This window comes from Agelaius phoeniceus, chromosome 4 (genome assembly GCF_051311805.1).
Source record: "Agelaius phoeniceus isolate bAgePho1 chromosome 4, bAgePho1.hap1, whole genome shotgun sequence".
Classification (NCBI taxonomy): Eukaryota; Metazoa; Chordata; class Aves; order Passeriformes; family Icteridae; genus Agelaius; species Agelaius phoeniceus.
In genome coordinates, this window is record NC_135268.1 from 20,128,489 (window position 1) to 20,140,545 (window position 12,057).

The window sequence follows — 12,057 nt, forward strand, 5'->3', positions numbered from 1 at the left end:
AGCTATTAGCTGTGAGGCTGGGAACCCTAATCTATGGCTGCACAGTTGTGGGGATAATTTAGCAAGCTGAGGTCTGTGTCTGAGAAAAAAAAGGGAATTGGAGATTTGGCAGGGGACCTGAGAGATCCAGAAAAAGTGGGGGTGGGAAATGCTCAAAGAAATAAATATTTAGATGTTTTCTACCTCAATTCTCCCTGACATATATGTTTTGCCAAAGCCCGTGTTGAACTATGTTGTTTTGAATAAGACTTTTGAAATATTTGAAAAGAAGAAAATTTCAAGGATATTTTCAAATGTGTAAGCATTTCAAAAGGAAAAATTTAGATGTTTCGTCACAGATTGTTAGACAGATTCAGAGCAAGCAGTCTGATTCAGGGTAAGGATTTGTGACATGCTTGCTGATACTGTGAAATCTGCAGTTGTGGTTGAAAAAAACCCTTTTCTTGGCCTGTCTGGAAAGAGAAGCACTATGATTTCTTGTCACTAGTCATAGGAACATTTTATTTTGTGCACAGTGTCATGTCATGTTAATGACATAGACACAGAGCTCTCAGTGGGCTCATTCTTCCAGAATATTTCTGTTACTTCTACACAGAGTTAGATTTAGACATGAGCATCCTAAAATCTTACCAAATTTGCAGGTAATATATTATTAGGTAACAATTAAAGCTGGGAACTTTCCTGCCAGGAGTGATAGGAACCATATGCTGGTGCAACTGTAGTCTCACTGAGTCCCAAATTGGTATGTGGCCAGGCACAGCAGCACATTTTTCAGTCCAAATTAATGCACAAAATCTATAAAAATGAAGCTTCTGTTAATGCATGTATTCCCCTCAGGCATGAGATATGAATGTGTTTGAGGAGTGTGGGTGTAGGGATATATCTTCTGCAAACAAGTAATTTTGTTAATTTTTTATTATTTGCTTAATTACATTTTTGCCTTAATCTTTAGTTCTGAAAATCAGCCGTGAATGTGAACAGTAAGTACACCAAGGTCTTGTCATTGCTCAATGTTTAAAGTTCTTTGGTTTTCTGGCAGAAACAGCTAGAACATAAAGTATTTGATAACTTCCCAGTGCACTGCTATGATGTTGCACCTGCTATAAGCAAACAAAGATAAGAAATGTTGTTTTAATGACAGAATAGGTGCACAAAAGTGAGGAATTAATTTTTATTGTACTTATTAGTTATGGAGATGCCCTAGTTTCAGCTGTGTTGTGGTGTTGTGAGGGTCCCCAGGACGAGGTGAGAGATGAGAATCTGACCCCAAGTTCTCAGAAGGCTGATTTATTATTTTATGATATTATATTATATTTTAAAAAATGGTATACTAAAACTATACTAAAGAAAGAGAAAGGATACAGACCAAAGGCTCAAAAAGAATAATCATAAAAACCCATGACGGACTCAGAGAGTCCGACACAGCTGGCCTGGGATTGGTAATTAAGTGAAAACAATTCACATGCCGGGTAAACAATTCTCCAAATCACATTCCAGAGCAGCGAAACATGGAGAAGCTGAGGATTCTCATCTTCTCAGGAGAAAAATCCTGGCAAAGGGATTTTTCATAAAATATCCTGGTGACACAGCTGGGATAGAGTTAACTTCTTTTCAGGAGATGTTGCAATGCTGTGTTTTGGATTTGGAATGAGAATGGTATTGATGCTATGAGTTTTTGCTAAGTTGTGCTTTTCTTAAGTCAAGAATTGGGTTGTTTTTTTTTTTTTTCCTTGTCTCATGCTCTGCCAGTGAGAAGGTTTGCAAAAGAAATTGGGAGGGAACATATCCAGGACAGGTAACTCAAAATGACTACAAGGACATTCCACACCATAGAATGTCATGCCCAGTTCGTAAACTGGGGGAGTTACCTGGAAGTGTGGCTGATCTGGATTTGGGAAGGGAGATTTGTCATCAGAGATGGTGAGAAATTGCATTGTGCATCACTTAGGTTTTTCTCCCTTTGTTATTATCATTATTTTTATTGCATTTTACTTTATTTTCAGCCATTAAACTGTTCTTACATTGACCTACAAGTTTTACAAGTTTTGATCCTCCTTCCCATTCCATCAGAGTGGGGGTGAAGGACAGGAGGGCTGAGCAAGAGGCTGTGTGGTGTTTTATCTCCAGCTGGGCTTAAAACCACTGCAGGGGGTATTCCTTGAGGACGACAATTATTTTTAGCTGAAGTATTTGGACTGGATCGGTTTGTTCACAGGGTTTTCTGCTAAGGAAACCTAATGAGTTCAGGCCTGACATCTGCCTTGGCCCTTGAGTGAATTTGCCCCTCATCCTTGGCTGTGCCCCAGTATTGACACCTGGGGGGAAGGCTCTCGGTCACAGAGGCCCAGGGGAACAGCACTGCTGGTATGAGTTTCAATTTGCCTGGTTCCATACTGGTACTAAACTATCCCCTATTCAAATGATTACGTTTTTAGCAAAATATTCAGCATGCTGAAAGGTTAGCCAATGTAGCTACTTATTAGTCACTTCTCTAAATCATTAACAAGCTATTTATGACACCTTCATGTGCAGGTACAAAGCCTTCTGGAGGATTCCTTCGATTTAATTTCTCTAGCTTAAAGCCGAATGCAGAGAACAAAGGCAGAGCTCACAGTCCTTAATTAAGAGGATGAAGGAAGGCAGAGGGGATGCTGACAGGAGGTGACAGGCTCATTGAAAAGAAAAAGCTACATCCTGAGAATGGGGAGATATTATAGACAATTCTTTGAGGCTTGCTGAAGTGCAAAGCTAATCCGTGAGTATCTCACTACCTCTTTTTGTTAAAAACTGCTTTGTCCCTAACTATTTACCTAATACTGCACAAAAGCAGCTTATAACTTCACATCTGAAATAATACCAAGTACAAATTCTGTTTTTCTTTGCCAAAGGACTTTGGTAGGACATGTAGTCTCTAGATTACTAAATGCTTCATGGGTAGCTGTCAGAGGAGTCAGGCTGGGAATAGGATTTCCCTGGTCCTACATGCCTGCTGCCTGAGGTTGACATACCACATGTGTCAAAGTCTCAGCAAATCTTGCTGTCCAGGTGGCCTGAGTGTCCTGGCCAAGTCCTCTAGCAGAGAGAGATTTCACTGGAACCATGTTGGCAAGGAGAAAGCTTTGCTTTGTGGGTCAAAGATGGGCTTTTCTGTCATTGCCATGGGGCTCTCTGGCATCAAGGGCAGTAAGACAGAGGAAATTTCTGGTGTATTAGCAAAACCCAGCAATGCATTTTAAACAATCCCCAATCCCCTAAAAAATAAAGGGAGAGTCACTGATAATCATTTTGGCATAAACTGATTTTCTGCTGCCCTCACCTGCTATTTGTTTTCTCTGTGGTTACACAGCCTTTTCATTTCCTGGTTTTCTATCCGTCTTTGCTTCTCCCTTACTCCCCCATGTTTTTAAATATTAAGATGCTGGGCTCTGTGCAGCTGTGATATTCACCAAAATAATTTCCCCATCTGTAGTCAAGGGAGCAATTCCCATGTCTGGAGTCTCATTTCTTCAGGGAATCACCAAGGACTTTGCAGTCACAATGCAAATGCATATTCTTCAATTTCATTTCTCCCCTGTTGTCTTTGCTGCCTCATACCTGTGGCTGTGATGAGTTTGGTGTCAACACTGACCAAAATTGCTTGAAGGACCCAGTTCCTGCTTGGCAGGCTGAAAATACCAGCACCCCAAGCAGAGGGACTGCATCTCCAAGCCTGCCTTGGATGGGCTTGCAGAGAGCCTGTCTGATGTGGCAGCCCTGCATCCCGGTGAGAGGAATAGTGGATTTGTCTTTACAAACAAGCTGCGGGTCTGCTTGTAGATACAACAACTAGCATTGGGAGATAAAAGAAACAGTGAGAAGGATTCCACTGATTGATGAATGGAGAAAGATATTTGCTTTTACAAATAAACTTTAGGTTTACTGATAAATGAAATTAGACATTGAAAGATAAAAGAAACAATGGTGTAGGGGGATAGAACATAAGTAAATAAAGGTAGTATAGAAAGTAATCTTATCCCCTAAAGAGTTGCAGCTGAGTTAATTATTAGGGATTAAGAGCAGGCCTGATGTTAACAGGCTGCAGCTGTAGCCAATAAGAAGAGTGTTATAAAGGAGTGGATTGGTTGGCTGAGGGGGAACTGGAGTCAGATGGCTGCTGTAAGGATAAGGAAGAGTCAGTGCTTAGAGGAGCTGCCTACAAGAAAACATCAAGGAGGTACGAAACTCTGGCAATATGGAACCCTTGCAATGTAATGACAATAGAATTCTTGCACGGTAATGATAACACAAGCAGGAAGAAAAACCCCTAAACTCCAGCTGAATTAAAAATTAAAAGGGAGGGTTATACATTAGAAGGAAATCTTTGGTATCAGGAAGTCTGTACCTCTCAAGTACCTCAGGCAATGGGGAAGAGAGAAGGGAAATGCAGCCAGGAAATTGGGATAAAAAGGAGGCTGTATCCTTCAAAAATTTGAGAGATCCCAGGGGAATGCCCCATAGCCTCTCCCTTTATTTGAATGAAGTAAAAGGACTCTTCTGTCTCCTTTTTAGACATAAACTTCTGACGTTTGTGGATTAATTTTCCTAACACTGGCATGGGGGCTCCGTGGGCAGCACCACCAGGCACAGGTGAGTCCCCAGCAGGTGTGGACTGTCCCTGTCAGAAGAGGGGACCCTTGCTGGGTGCTGGGCAGTCTGTGGCACAGCAGGCTCCCTTCCCAGCTGGGGCTTGGGCTCCTCAGGTGTGACCTTATTACAATAATAACCATAGGATTGACTTGGTTGTTCTTGGTAAATTCCTGTAACGTGTTTAATTGGTTTATGATCCTGGGGAGAAAGAAGTGAACTGTTGAAGTAGTAAAGTTGAAGCACTGCTGAAGTGCTGCTTTGTGGCTCTTGAGTTGAATGGCAGCCCTAGCTGAAGAGGAAGGCTCATTTGTAAAGCTGCCTCTTTCTTTGCCAGTTTCTAAAAAATTTTATTAACAGAACAACTGTTTCATTAGCACACTGATTAGCTGCGAATTTCTCAGCTGTCGAAGATGTGTGAAGGACAAGCTCTTAACACAAAAGGAGCAATCAAGGGGAAGCAACTTGTTGCAGCATGCAGAACTGACTGCTAAATGTTCTTACTCTGTCCTATTGTATTTGCTCACATGGAGAGATCCCGGTGCTCTCCATGCAGGGGACAGGAGATGGCAGATTGTAGGAACAGCTGAGCAAGGACCTAGGGAGCTCTGTGAAACACACCTGCTTCTGAGACACACCTGAGCTGGTTTTTCGCACTGATGAGAAGATTGGGGTGCTGCAGGACAAGCTGCATCCTCTGAGGACAGTGGGTACAAGTCCTGGCTGGAGCATCCCAGGGTATCCAGGCCATGTGGCCACTCCCAAGCTGCAGACAGTACAGGCAGCTCAGGGTCTGGCACTAACCTCCAACCATCCTAACTCATGTATTTGACAAATAAAATGGGAGCGCTGTGGATAGTCAGAAGCTGGCAATGTGACAGAGATAATTTTTATCTTTGTTTTTCTCATCTGTGGGTATTGCAGGACTTGGGACACATGGACTGTCCCAAAAGGTGTGACTTAATGCCCTTTGAATTCAGTGGGGTTTGTTTTTCTTTTTCTTTTGGTTGTTTCAACATAAAGGTTTTGAAAAATCAAAAGGACATTTTCAATTTTTTTTCCTTGTAATAGCACTGGATGCCTAATTTTCATGCTATGAAACTTCCTTTTAAAAATACTTTGATTTTTTTCTCGGGAAAGTCAACTTTGCAACGTTATAAATTTCCAATTAGTTTATTTTTTTATTTTTTAAACTGAAATTAGAAAAAAAAAATTGCCCAGAGGCTATATATAAAATAACATCCTCTAAAATGGCACTGCTTATTTCTGGTACCGAATGAAGGTCAGATTCTCCATCCACCTATGTCTGTGGTATCAAAGTCAACGTTCTTCCTGCTCAGTATCTGTTATTTTCATTATCTATCCAATCTTTTCTTTAATACAATAACTGACTTTTCTGATGTGTGATTAATGTCCTTAAACAGGTACAGATATCAACTGACATGTATGGGCTAGAGGTATTACATGAATTATGCAGGCAGCTGGAGGAAGTTGGCATTTAAATACAATTCCCTTTATAAAATTGATCTCTCCTTTTTTTCCCCTAATCACTCATTTATACTCTACTTATTTTTTTTTTTCACTCTGATCCTTCTTTTCTAATTAACTCTTTCATTCTCCTCTGAGAGCTTTTGCAGACTGACTACAAGCAGATCTGCTGAGAAAGCCTCTCTACTGTCATTAGGAACAGCTCCAGGTTGTTTCAACTTACAAGGAATGATACACTTTGTGGGCCATAATTTTAGAAGAAATCATAAATATGGAAAGGTACCACTGAAGGAAATTTTAACTGCCAGTTTACAGAGTCCTCAGCTTTTGAGCTGTGCAAAGTAGAAGCTTATACTATACCACGTTCTGTCCCAGATTGCTTGCAGTCCAATGAACAGAGGAGGTGGGGATGACAGGATCTTTGCTGGCAGCTGAAGTAGCTGTTTGCATCCAGGGCCAAGTGGAAGTACCATGTTTTTTACCTGCTGATCCTAGTACCCTCTAAATTAATTGCTCTGTGCACTGTGAGTAGAAGGGCTGTGGTTTGTGGGATAAACTCAAAGTGATCTGTACACTCGCCTTGTAATTATGTTTTAGTTACAAGGTAACCACCTAATTATTCTTTTTCATATATGTAATTAAATTGTAATACAACCAAAGGTTTTCCTGCAGGACTTATAACAATTGCAGGGTAAATATAGTTACCTATTAGCAGCATATCTCTTAGTATGTCAAAAAGGTAATATATACAATGTTGTTACTACCTTCAGCATCATATATATCACCTTTAATTACATGATGAGAAGTAAAACTTTACAATAGAACAAGTTTGTAGTTAGGTAAATCTAACTGGAAAATATGTTGGTGTATCTATTAATATCCATAACTAAGCTTTACTTTCAGCAGATATAAATTCTGCCATATCTCTAGTGACTGTTCCTTAGTGTGGGTATAAAGTAATAAGCTCCTTTGCACTAAGTGATAATCACTATGAGGTCCTGCCCTAAATTGCCTCTCAGCACTAGCAGATTATGAAATGTTTAATAAATGCATATAATGGGAGGAGAACTAGACCCCGGGGTTTAAATGAGACATGCTTATAGCAAAGGAATAGTTATGTTATGTTTAAAGCAGATTAAAGTACATCTCAATGATTTCATTCTCCTTGTAGCCTTCTCTGGATAAAGTTGTCTGTAGCTGTAAGTAGGGTGTGCACTCCAAACCTTTGTGTGTACCGAAGTAACTTGGTGGTCTTAAAGGTGCCACCTTTTCCACAGATGACTTTCCATTTTCCCTTCCCCAGAGTCTACTGTTCTACCACCCTCTTTCATTTTTGCAGGCACAGAAAGAGGTGAGGATCTGCTCTGGCACTGCCATTTCAAGTCTCTTTATTTTATTTTTTTTTTGGCTCTAAATAGGGAATAGTGACTACTGACCTCATGCCCTTTTTTTTGTGAAGGCAAAATTGTGGCCATTTGTGAGGCTCTTACCTACTATGATAATGGAGGCTGCAGTACTTAATGTAGGTGAAAGATGAGGGGACACATCTGTAGGAAAGTTTCTTGTATTATATGGAAGCTCTGATTAGAAGCTTTGGATGAAGGAATGCATTTCACCCTAATGGTATTCTGACCCTGCTAATACTAGCTATTTAATAGCCCTACACAAGATAATTGGATTTAATGAAAGTGGGCAGACTTCTCAAGTCAAGATTCTGTTTCCAAAGGGCAAATCTAGCTGAGTAATCATTGCTGTTCAGTGCTCTTAGAAATGAAAGTTTGGTAAACTCTCCTTTCTGAAGTTTGAGGGACACACCTGCACGTGTTTTCCCGAGATTCCCATTTCCCTTGCTCTGCAGACCTGCTCTGGTTATTCTTGACTCAGTTTCATCTAGTTTACATCCTCATTGTAGTGATGTGCTTCTTTCCTGCTTAACATGTATGTCACATACAAATTATGCAAATTTTGGTGCTTCAGCAAGGTCTGACTTTCTGGAGAAATCAGGATGTCTGTGTGTGTTTGAGCATGGGAATGTGCCAATGTATTTTATATGCATGTGTAAGAGATGGAAAAAGAATTTCAGCTTGTTAATTAAATACTTCTTCAAGCATGTTTAAACTATTTTAAGTCCAGATTTTTAAAAGTGCCCAAGGTGTTAGGTGGTTGGTTAAGTCCTAGTCCTAGTAACTTGTAGTTACTTGTGTATTTACTCTGTGTTTTTATATGGGATTCCTTTAAAAAACTCGGTTTGGAGGGCAAAAAGCAAACAGCCAAAATCACAAGTCAGTGCTGAACTACCAGTCCATTTATTATGCTTAATTTTTACGATGACACATGTTATGCCATTTGGAGAGGCAGGATTCCCTAGGTTCTCATGAAAACAGTAGTGCTTAACTTTAGTTTGCTTGGGAATAATTATACCAGTGTTGGGCGCATGTTTTCATTTCTCCCTTCAGAGGAGTGCTGGACGATTGTCAGATGCCAGTATCTGTCAGTAAGCCCCTTCCTTTTGAAAACTGCACAGTTTCCAAAGGTTCCTTTCACTGACGTGGCATAAATGTGATTAAATATATTATATTTAAGTTACAGAATCCCTGAGCTTTTAATCTTGGTCAACCTGAGAATTTAAACACCTCCTATGGCTTTCAGAGCTTTATTCCATCCAGAAGAAACCATCTGCTTTCCACAAAATATCACTCTGTTTCTTTGATCTCTTCAAATTAATCCTACTGTGATTAACTTCAATCCAATTAAAAAGAACATGTAGGCAGCTGCACAGGTCTGATTACATGTGGACATGATAGTAGGGCTCCTCATGGGGGAACCAGATCAAGGGCCAATATGTTATGCTAGACGAGGCTGGTAGCAACACTTCAAACTCTGGTATCCTGCTATGACATGCAGTCTATTATAGTACCATACTTGCAAGCTATAAAACTCCTTGCAGTCAAGGAATTTAGAGGTTTTCATGCGAGCGTATATCATTACACATCCCTCTAAAGATGCTATGAGACTGAGCATTTATGTCTATAGCAAGATCTTGAAACAGGGCTTTATTGAGTGCAGAGGACTAAGGCATGATGGAGGGGACAGGAATTCCATGCTTAATTTCCATGAGCCTGTGGCAAATAGTGTCTTCCTTGCTTATACTTATTGAAAATGCCAAAACCAGAGGTATTTAGGGGCCTAATGTTTGCCGGAGCTTTTTTTTTTTTTGTTTTCACAAAAAAGCGCACAGAGAAGGGGCAGAATTTTAGGTACAAGTTTAGAGAAATGATCCTTCATCTCAGCCCCCAGACTCATGATTCTCAGGGTCTTGCTGTGGGAAACAAGGCATGCAGTTTGCCACAAAAATCTGTGTGAAGCCTGCATGTTCGTCTGCACTGCACTTAGCAGGCTCCCGGCATTGCAAAGCGTTGTTCCACATCACGGAGGAATTACCATCAGCTTGTGTGGATAATTTAATGAGAAGCACTTCAAAAACGTTTATTGTTATGAATCATATTGCCATGAATAGCCCTGCAGTTGGTGGTGGGCCAGACTTGGAAATGGCTCAGTGCCCAGTGCATCTGCTTTCAGATACCTAAGTGGGGAGTTTTGGTGGCTGGGCTTTGATTGTTCCCAGGTGGAACTGCTGGAGACTATCCTGCCTTGAAAAAGAAGCAAGAGCAAGCCAAATTTTGGCTTTATTTCTTTTTTTTTTTTTAGCATATGTAAAAGGAACAGGAGGGAAATTTTCACCCTCAGCTTGATCTTTGAGTCATCTTTGAAGGACCTGGCCATGGTGTGAGCAAAACTACCCCAGAACCACAACCATAAGACAATAGGAAGAGCAGAGCACTTATGAGTAATGAATCCAGCATTACAAATTAAGGCTGAAAGGCTTAAGGCTTTTATGATTGAATTGGTAGCATTGGATATTAAATGTTTTCCTGTGATTGGAATAGAGTTGTTGGGGTTTTTTTATTTGAGCTGTTTGTATATATAGCCATAGCTTGTCATTAGTGGTTAGACACTGATTTGTAGCAGCACAAAATTATTCTATTGAATGTCACTGCAGCTCCCATTCTTTTTCAATATCTCTCTGCTTTCCTTCACTTCCTCTCTCTCTTTTTAACTAAAAAAAAAAAAAAAAGAAGGTGGAGAAGACCATTACCACACTGATTTATGTAAATACAGCCCTAATTCAGCTGGTGTTCCAGCAGTCATATAAAAATGATTCAGTGCCATGATGTTTGTATCTTTAATAGCTTCGGGGATGGACGGAATCCTTCTCCTAGTAAAGCCACCTCTGAAGGACTGGAAACGTGCAGATTTTTCATCTGAGTTGCTCTGAGTATTAGAATGATGAATCAGTGACTGCTGAAGCATCTAATTCAATTAAAGCTCTGCATCAAAGAATTGTGGTTGTCAACATTAGCAACCAGGTAAGGATCCTGTTGATCTGAGTATTTAAGATGATCTTCAGAGATTTTGAAAACAGATGGCAAATATCCATCTACTACTGATCCAGCCTTCTGCCAGGAAGATATAAATACAGAGCTAACTATTTGCTATTTGATTAAATCTGAAGATTATCAAGAAATCTAGAATGTGCTATTTAGGAGTCTGGCATATTTTTGTCTTTTTTGCTTCACTTGTATGTAGTTCTCTTGCATGTGTCATAATTGTCATTCTCTGGGTTACCCTGTGTAGAAACAGGATATGCAGAAGTGAAAAATACAAAGTATTCCTTATAGCTTAATGCACCTAATAGAACTATTCACCCTGAGCATTAATCCATTTACTACTCCAATTAAAGTCTTTACTGGCCAAGCTGTAGGATGGGGACATCTTCTTACTTGCTCCTTGGACCGGGGTTGTTTCTTGCTGTTGCAGAGTTTCCATTCCCTGAGTCTTGTCTTGCCACCCCCATTTTACCCTGTCAGTTTTTTATGTCCACACTCTGTACTGATTGCTCTCCCCAGCTCAGAAATTGCACTCTCTGCTTTCACTTTCTTGACCTTGCATGGCCTTGTGCTCCCGTGGACTTTTCTCACACCACAACATTCGGCCCAGTAAAACACACCTGAAGCAAAACAAGAGCAGGTGCTGAAATACAGCCTTGCCATTAATAGTTCCCTCATCTTCTGCAACTTTTCTCAAGCGTTGATGGCACTTTGAATCAAATTGTTTCTGGATACTCTTCAGAGAAAAAAATGAGTGGTTGTCCTTCAGTTCCCTCTTCCTCAGAGTTTTCAAGTCCTCTGCCTTGAAAAAAGCAAAGGCTGCTCTGCCTCCCTTGGTTTCCAGTGTATTTGTGCTGCTGTGTGGGTACTGTTAGCCCAGAGATAGCTCTGTTATCTCTGAATAAGGTATAATAATGTTTCTCTGTGGAAATCAGCCTTTCACTCCACTACCACTGTCTTTATAGGGATATATTTCAGTATATATGAGGAAGTTCATATATAAAGGTTTAAATAGCCAGATTTCCTGAAGCACTCAGCAGTAATATCAGCTGAGATCCCTTAAGTAAAAATGATAGAGACTAAAGAGAATGCCCTATTCCTGGATTTTGGAGTTAGGGGGTTGGTTGGATTTTTGTTTCGCTTTGTTTTTTTATGTTAAGTTATTGGTTTTGTCTTTTTTTTTTTCCTTTTTTTCTTTTTGTTTTTTTTTCTGACCCTTAACTGGTTTGATTGGGAGACAACGGCTGGTTGGCATATGTAATAGGAACTTATTTCACTTCTGGGTCTTATTTATGGTGTTTAAAACAGCCTGGTACAGACACCAGATTTTGCAGTCTGTGGCTTCAAAAAGTCCTTAGATGAGATGCTGTGAAGGTGGTTGCTGTTCAGATAGTGCACCAATATTATCTGTGCATTTACTATCCACACAGGTAAATAAAAGAGTCATAATGCCACAGAGGGCTTGAAAGTTACAGTGACTTAGAACTGCTGGTGAAAA

At 40.2% G+C, this 12,057-nt stretch overlaps 1 long non-coding RNA gene across 1 annotated transcript in view; it reads left to right on the forward strand.

Moving 5' to 3' along the window:
• The first annotated feature begins 2,538 nt into the window (after positions 1–2,538).
• The window catches only part of LOC143693938 (uncharacterized), a 350,836-nt gene continuing 341,317 nt past the window's right edge, over positions 2,539–12,057 (forward strand). Inside the window, exons 1-3 of the long non-coding RNA XR_013182007.1 lie at positions 2,539–2,755; positions 4,549–4,626; positions 10,362–10,538. This is a non-coding gene — a long non-coding RNA (uncharacterized LOC143693938). The remainder of the gene's footprint in view (positions 2,756–4,548; positions 4,627–10,361; positions 10,539–12,057) is intronic.